We start from the raw sequence: 9419 nt of genomic DNA on the forward strand, positions 1-9419 counted from the left end.
ATCCCTCCTGTATAGAAAAAAAAAACAACAATCATAATTCATGAGTACTTTATCAAAAAAACATTTCTAGTCAAATACTCAAACTTTGTCTTTACGCAAATCCAAAACATACTAGTTAAAAAAAAAAAAAAAAAAAAAAAAAAAAAAAAAATTAAACATTGTGTCGATGCAAAACATACTTTGTACATTAAATTCATAAACTCGTCTTGTTTATTTTAGGAGAAAGTAATAGATTGGATGAAAAATATGAACTCAAAAGATATAAATACAACAAATTTCATATCTACAAACACTATTTAGTTCATCTCGAAAAAGCCGATAATTCTATAGCATTACTACAAAATAAGATGCTCTCAAATTTAAAAACAAAATATATATGCATCATAGAAATATGCTAAGTTATATATATATATATATTGAAAAGTTATTTTGAGAAACTTTTTTTTTTGCGAGAACCTTTGAGAACTTTTCAAATCAAGTCCAACCGATGATTATTCCTTACATGAAAATTGTTTTTTGATTGTTTTCTGAATAACTTATGTGTAATTTTGAAGTTTATAATTGTTTGGAGGCATGTATTATCATCCGTTATACAATTATGTGGAGATTTGGATTCTTGATCACATGTGCACGAATATTGCTATGATTACATGTGATCGACTTGCATACATGTGAACGTTGAGCGTCTATGATTTTATTTTTATTTTTATTTTTTCCATTTTCAACTTCTATATATACATACACATTTATTACATATTTACCATTTCAAACAACAAACATCTATACTATCATCAAACACCAAACCATCAAATTTCATAAAGCAAAATGTCTGACGATGAACTACCCGTGTATATAATTCCTGGATTCTCGTCGTCGTCGTCGTCGTCTTCTGGCGGCTTCGAGTTTTTGGCGTCTGTTGCTCTTGCAGCCTTAGAAGAAGACACTGCATATTCTTACGTAACGAAGAGACGCATTAAATGTTATGTCGTGATATTACGGAGGTAGTGGGAGAGCTAGATATCGATGTTTAGTGATCTTGTTTTTTAATTTTAAGTATTTGTGTGTTTTATGTTTTAAATAAATGCAATGTTTTAATTAGTTGTATTGTGTTTTTTAAGTTTAATTAAAGTTTAAGGTTTGTTTTGTAAATTTTTTTCAATTGGCAAATTGGCAAAAATTTGCACTATAGCATATAGATTGACAAGTTTTTGGCTAATTTTGGATCGGACGCGTATCACTTTACGATTGGCTAAAAAGTTTGTCAATTTGCCAATTAGCCAAATCCTTGGCACTACACCTCCCCCTTAGTAAAATTATACCTTGTTTGTTCTTTGTAAATAAATTAGAATTAAAAGATTGAAGTAAATGAAAAGTACGCAACATCTACCACCATTATTGATATAATAGATAGATGCGTATATTGTTAGCTAGATTTGCACATAAAACGTTGTATAAATCTATATATATATATATATATATATAAAAGGCTATCAGAAATCGCTCACGTGGCGATCCCTGAGTCCGCCATATCAGCATTTTTTTACGTGTCATTACTAGAATGATTTAACGTGTCAAGTCATTTGTGATGTAGGCAAGTTCTAAGCTGATGTGGAATGCCACTTAGCCATATACAGTAAACCATCTTTTAGTAAAAAAAACTCTAGAGGCGAGTCCGAACCCGAGACCTTTAGATTCTTGTGAGGGCACGTCTACCACTTGTACCAATATAGGTTTTGTTTCTGAAGGGGAAAGCCACGTTTCATAAACAAACTCATACTCTTATGTCCACAACTCCATACATCCGTAATCCTGTATACATATATACATCTCCAGACTATTTGAATTCCAATTGGTAATCTGTTATTTCAGGAAACAAACGTTGGAGATGATATCTCAAATCCCTAAACTTTTAAAAAAATAGGGTTTTAAATAAGGTGGATCTAATATATATATAGTCCGCATCCAGAGTTTTTCTATATCCACTGTCAATCGCTACTTTGGATCCTTTATTCCAGGTATATTTTATCGACCTCATGTTTGTTTGTTTGAATGTATCTATATATTAGTTGAATCGTTATTTGTAAGTTTGTATCTATATTCGATTTATATTGGTATGGGTTTTAGAAATATAAATCATGAATATTGTTATATATAGAGAGAGATACACATATGAAGAGACTCACGTTGTTACATATGAAGACAATCATGTTCTTATGAGTTTGAAAATTAATGCAGCGAATTTGCTGTGAATAAACAATTTACCGCTTGATCAACCAGCGGTTTTGTTTTATAGTTGAAAACCCACAGTTAATAATCAATTCCCATCTCTTATACCTACAACTCCATACATCCCTATACATACATTTTTCATACAATTTGATTTTCACTTCCTATCTTATTTCCATTTACTAACGAAGCAAATAAACCCCTATATTATTTCCCATCAATTCAGTTGGAGACGATAATTCCAAAACTTCATGGATGTAGGGTTTTAATTAGGGTGGATTTACTCACTATATATATAGCGTTGTTTTTCTATTTCCAATGTCAATCGCATATTTTTGATCCTTTGTTCCAGGTATGTTTTATCATACAGATAGTTGACCTGTTTGTTTGTTTGAATGTATCTTTGTAATGCGTTGTAGCTAGGTGTCTGATTATCTGTCTTTTTTAATTATGTAATTATTTCTTTTATTGTTGTCATGATGTTATGGAGTTCAATCGTTATCTATATTGAGGAAATGATTAATAGATCATTTTTTTTTAACAGAGAAAGCAAATGTAGTTAGCCTTGAGAATCAGATTAAACAAGTTCGTCTTTATAAGAAATTGCTCGAGGATTGCTATAATAACCGCCGAACATCTTATATCCATCATTGGCATGTAGTTAATGGCAGTGTGGCTTCCATTCTTTTCGCTAACCTAACTCGTGCAGTTGATGTTCGGGCTGCTGGTGCTTTTGTGCTTGGCTGAGCCAAGACTGTCGCTACCAACGGAATCGCTATGGCTATCAATGGAATTCCAGTGATAATTGATAAGGTCTACAAAGTTCTAAATGTCGCAGCGGTAAGGAATGTAATTAGTTGTATTGTGATTATTAAAATATTGTTTATGAATAAACCAATAGATATGATATCTGTGTGTTTTTGTAGGCAATCAAACATATTGTTAATGGATATGTTGGAAGATATTAACGACTCGCAACTCTGATATAAGGTTAGTTAATGCCTTTTCAATTTATCATTAATTATATAGATCATTTATTGATTACATACATATACATAGTTTATACAAAATGAATTTGCAGTACATTCAACTCTGATCGATATACTGTATTGTGTTGCTGGTACATGGTCTTTATTTAGTATTGTTTTTGTGTGAATTGGGACTGATGTTTTCTTTACAATTGTACATATTTAATTTGACTATTAGTATATATATTTTTCACCAAAAAAACAAACTAACTAAATTTGCAGTAAGTTACTCTTATTCAGAATAAACCTTAATGAATTGTTGGAAACAAAAGATGTTAATATAGTATGTTGGACTAAGGGAATACTTAAGTCACTTTTATATATCATAAGTTGATGCAGACTTGCAAAAGCAAAAAGGTTGCTAAGTTTGTCCAATGTTTTATGTGTGTCAATGTTTAGGAAGGGAATCATGAAAGGAATGAGGAATGGGGATCTGGTGGATCACAATCTTCAAGGAGACCTCAAAAGGTATTTGATATTTCTGAATAAGTTTAATCATCTATGATGTATAATGTTGTTTTGAAGTATTAAGTAATGTTTTAACTTGGTTTAGATTAGGGGCGGGACTTCCCGAAACAAAATAAATAGGGTTAGGGTTGAGGGTAAATGTTATTATTAATCTTGAGACTATAATCTGAATGTTTATCAATATATGCCAGTTTCAAGATCTTGTAATATCTCTGATGGTTATACAGGTTTTCCTCGAGTGCTTTAGCTGGAGCTAGACAAGCCTTAATTAGCGGAACACCATCTTGATCAGTCTAGAAGACTGGTTTCTAATGTTGCTTTCTATTTAGTTAGTAGGCAGTGTTTTGTGTCATGAAATAGGAAATGGAGTTTTCTTGCCGCTGTTTTAGAATGCAAGTTTTGTGCTTTGGGGTCTAATGGCTTAGTGTGTTTTATTCAGTGGACCTGGTAGGTGACCAAGGTTTGTTTTTGTGTTATCCCTACCATATATCAGTTTACATGGATAATATAATAGCATATGGGGGTTTAGTTTGTGATTTTAGAGACAAATTGGCCTCTTTTACCCTTCACCTTAAAGAAATTGGGGTAGATTTTATGTTCACCACATATGTTTAATCTAAAACGAGTATACATTTAGGTGTACATGTTTGGTGACGAATAATAAATTAGTATGCACTTTTTTTGGACTTCTCGCTCTGGTGTGGTAGTTTTTTTTTATTTTTTATTATTATTATTTTTTTTTGTGATGTACTGATTCATGCTCAATTTGATAACTTATTATATGCAAAGATGTATTTTTTTTCTCTCATACAAATCATTGTCTAATATCAGATGCATGGTGGATCCTCATGGGTTGGCAACTGTGATTTAACATTGGAGAAACCTATTGCCGTTATATGGGAATTAAGAAGGTTACCCTAAAGTGTTAATGTTATGGTGTACATATTTGATATTTTGATGGCACAAACAGTTGAACATACTCGAGAATTGTATACTGGTAGAGGGTTGCATTTAGCACAAGACGCTCCCATAAGAATATATATATGAGTATATCTATAAAACGTATTGGTAAGCAAGATAAACTATGTATCAACTATATTACCTTTTCAACTTTGATAGACGCGTTCCTTGTAACTTTGACTTCTAAAACATGAATTTGATAGTAAAAATGATGTGGCTGGGACTGAACATTTCACACTTGCTATTTATTATGTGGATTAGTTATTTTATGTATGAAGTAAAATACATTTGTGTCCTATACTTAAAGCAACGTACAAAATATTTTGTTTTATTGCTATATCATCGTCAAGTTTGTATCAGAGTTTTTTTTTCTCAGCCCGGTGCAACGCACGGGTATAATCTAGTTGCATTTAAAAATGTAAAATAGTGAAGAGTACAAAATGTGAGAGGGCTAAAAGTTATTAATTGGAGTAGTATAGATGAAATTTGTTTGTGTTATACCTAATGCATATGTACTTGTACAAATAAAAAATGAGAGAGACTTCAACATAAACCCATAAAATGTACATGTAAATAATAAATTCATGACTTAAGTTTCAAACATACGAAAAATATTGAAATTTGAAATAACTCAAAAAATAAAATAAAAAATTAAACAATAATTTAATGAGTAAAGTTGTACGTGACTTGCTTTATACATGAATTAAAATTAGAAAGATCGATAAAAGATTGAAGCATGTATAGAAGTAACAACTATTACCATTAATAAAATGATAGATATCAGTAGTGATAGTGATAAAAATGGATATAAGGGGGGACGGAGTGGGGTGTCCAACCCAGCGGTTTGGAGCTCATACCGGCGGTAACACCGTCGCCGCCTATGAATTCATGGTTGAACGGCATGGGGAGCAGGCTATATTGCCGTTAGTGATAAATGGAGAGAGAAAGAAGGAGGATCGGGGGGATGGTGGGCCCAGACGTGTTTGACTAGCCGTTAGGCATTAAAACCAAAAAAAAACCACCTTTTCCATCTTTTTATCTATATATACACATACTTCTATTAAAACTCAAACAAAACATATACACCAAAAACATATATCTCTTCAAACCCAAAACCATTTCACCAAAAAAATGTCTTCAAGTTCTTCCGATGAACTTATCATTCCCCCTCCGTTTCCCCCTACGGGAGTTACATGACGAAAACGTCCATCATCGTCTTCGGTATGATTTAATGGAGCATGTATCGACAGTGGATTTGGCATACCTCGATGACCCAGCAGCTCAACCACCACCGATCGAGGATTTAATTTAGTATTATGTAGTTTATTTAGTTTTAAAAAAAATGTTGCATCGTATTTTTCTTTTACTAGTTTATGTAATGTTATGTTCTTTAAATATTAAATAAAATGTTATGTATTATTGTTAAATTGTTTAAGTTAGAAAAAAAAATGAAAAAGAAAAAAAATAATTTGGGAGGTATGAGAATTTATCGGCCGCCAGTAAAAAGGGTTGGGAGGTATGGTTGGGAGGGTTGGAAGGTTAAATTGAGTTGTAAGGATTTTATTGGTGGAATTTGGGAGGTATGATAAATTTTCATACTACCACTCCGCCCCCCCTAATTAAGAGTTAAGAAAGTGAAAATGAAAGATGAACTTAAAACATTTACAAAAAAAAGATATTTTAGTTAGGTTTACGCAAAACAAAAATTGTACAAACCCCAAAACACATAACTTCAGTCGAATTTATGATTTGGCGTAGAACTGAGATTACTTTGGTCAGTTGATCGCCTTCAACAAGCTTCAAGTCACTTAAGGTGGTAATGTAGTGGACAACTCTTGAGCGTCTTGGGGGGGGGGGGGGGGGGGGGGGGGTTGAGCCGCCTCACTCCAGTGAGCATAAACTTATAGACACAAATATTGTCATTTGAAGTTGTTTATCATGGATGATAATCGTGTCATGTTAAGGTTAAAAAGTTGCAAGTTATGGTTAAAACTTAAAAGTTGCAATACATTTGACAAATTACTATTGTCGACCGGCCTGTTGACCGCCTATATGAAATCAACAGGTATAACCTTCAAATAATACCTATAGAAATGATAAACGTCATGATTAAGTACACAAACAATTGAACATAAAGTGATTTTAAGATACATATTAGTTACTGGTAATATGTAATAAACATAAGTAAACCTATAAGTAAAAATCTTATCAATTGAGTTTATATCATAACCTTTTTATTAATGGTTTTAACAAGTTAAGGAATTGTAAACAAATTTAGATAATTAACTCAAATCCAACCCACTTATTTAATATACTAATTATATCGACTTATTGATAGCTCGAAACTCTTTAAGTCCAATTAAAATTTGTTAATTTTCGAGTCTTGTAATATCTTCGTATAAGAATTGCCACACCATTCTAAAACAGTGGTGACATACATATAACTATTTTTGTTTATAGAAAACAAATACCAATTTATGTTTTATAAAGTGATACATGTGGTATAAAACAAATATAGATAGTGTACACATGACATATCCATCCTTAATTAATAGAGAAAATAATCTCAATACTCATTTTTAAGAAAAAATATATCCATTTACCCAAAAAAATTTAAAGTTTTACAAAATACCCACAAAAATCACAATAATTTTGAAAATTCGTAATGAGATTGTTAAAATCGCATAAAGATGATGAAAATATCATAAAGAACATAAAAAATCGCATAAAGAAGATTAAAAATCGCATAAAGATTTTCATAATCTCATAAAGAACTTGATAATCGCATAAAGAACTTACAATCACATAAAGAACTTCAGATTTTATAAAATCTTTAAGAAATTTATAAAATTCTTTATGCGATTATGTTAAATCTTTATGCGATCTTGTTAAATCTTTATGCGATCTTGTTAAATCTTTACTCGATTTTGAGAATCTCATTGCGATTTAGTATAATCTCGTTGCAATTTTGGAAATCTTATTGCGATTTTATAAATCTCATTGTGATTTTAAAATTTTTTGCAATTTTGATGGATATTTTGTGAAATTCTGAAAAATCTTGGATAAATTCATATATTTTTAAGAAAAATTGGGTATTGAGGTTATTTTGTATAGGATACCAAAGCTTTTCTTTAACCTTTTGTTTTGACAAAGGAAAAGAAGAAAAGAAAAGTAGGCAGGTGTCTATGGTACCCGACAAGCGAATTTCATCCTGCCCAGTAATTTAGTAAAAAACTGTCAAGAAAAATAATTAATAAATGGAGTAAAAACAAAATTATTTACTTTTGTTTTGCCTCTACCCAAACAAAGTACAAACAAACACCCATTTATATCACAACCAAATCGGAAAACGCCACGTGTCACAGAGATGTAGGTGACTGTAAAGTTAGACCAGTTCATAGGAAACGTAGCTATCAAATGGCAGGCAGGAAAAGAATGACAGTTATGGTCGGCGGCGACGGCGGGCATATGTTGGGACCACGTTGATTCGGTTTTCTCTTTTCCCTCCAGTCTTTCCTTTTTCCACCCAATGCATTGTTTTTTTCTTTTTAAAGCATACCCACCTTTCATATCCACAAAATAATACGAGTATATAAAATGTTGTTACTTTTTTATAACTACATAACTTTTTGAGTCAACTATATAACTTCTTTTATATATATAATAATAGGAGGATGTGATATAAAGTTGTTAGGTACTTAAATTTGGTTGGTTGTAAAATACTCACATATTGGTTTTTTAATTTATAAAATTAATGAGGTCTAAATATTTATTTATTAATTAAAATATATTAAAAAATTTGTATGCGGGAAGTTTTACACCTAAACTTAGATAACTAACAGTCTTATATTTATTTTTCCCTATCTAATCACATATAATAATATTAATCAATAAATCATAAAGCTATAATTTTTGTCAACTTAAAGCTATCTAACTATAATTACATATTTCAAGTCACCTTTTCTTTCGTATTTAAAAGATTTAGGTGATTTAGGATGCATATGTTTTTCTTTAGAAAATTTTTACCTATCTTGAAGACTGTTTTCCTATAAAAATTATTTAAATCATGAAATAACTTTTTTTAAGAAATAATTAAAAAATAGGGCAAAAGGAAAAATCTAACGAAAAACCAAAACCCACTTTTGTTTTTTTCCCCTCACTTATTCCTTCACCAAAAACGCATGTTAATTGAAAAATAAATGAAAGTCAAGGATTAATTGAACATGTTCAACATCTCACTCTATAAGATAATGCAAAATTTTACCAAAATACAGTGAGATTTTCTTGATATTGTATCATGACTGAATATTAAAAAAAAAAATTATTGTCAATAATTAGTTATTTAAGTTAATATGTTCAAAAATGTCACATATTGGATAGACAATATGTTATAATACGGTAAGATTTTCATGATGTTATATCATAATTCATAATTGAATATTTAAAAAGAAAGTTATGTCAATAACTAGTTATTTAAAAGAGATTTGCTAACTAGTGCCCCTAGTGCACTAGTTAAGAAACATTTGATTACTTGTTATTTCCTTATTAATCAAAAATTGTATTTAATGTGTATTAATTCAACTTAGCAATTTTAATTTTAAATAAATAATTAATACATATTTTCATATTTTAAAAAAATTGGACTTCATTAAATGCTTCTTAACTAATGCACTAGGGGCACTAGTTAGCAAATCCCTATTTAAAATATGTTCAAAAATGTCAACATACTGCATAGAC

General features: G+C 30.5%; 1 long non-coding RNA gene across 2 annotated transcripts; it reads left to right on the plus strand.

The window, feature by feature from the left end:
• Window positions 1-1788: 1788 nt before the first annotated feature.
• Window positions 1789-4912, plus strand: LOC122582728. 2 transcript variants are annotated; one of them, XR_006321235.1, is made up of 6 exons: window positions 1792-2015; window positions 2771-3066; window positions 3153-3216; window positions 3654-3722; window positions 3950-4182; window positions 4554-4912. It is a non-coding gene; the product is annotated as an uncharacterized LOC122582728 (long non-coding RNA). The 2 variants fall into 2 exon arrangements; XR_006321234.1 differs by having other exon boundaries at window positions 1789-2015; window positions 3950-4912.
• Window positions 4913-9419: the final 4507 nt, after the last annotated feature.

Source organism: Erigeron canadensis, chromosome 9 (assembly GCF_010389155.1).
Source record: "Erigeron canadensis isolate Cc75 chromosome 9, C_canadensis_v1, whole genome shotgun sequence".
Classification (NCBI taxonomy): Eukaryota; Viridiplantae; Streptophyta; class Magnoliopsida; order Asterales; family Asteraceae; genus Erigeron; species Erigeron canadensis.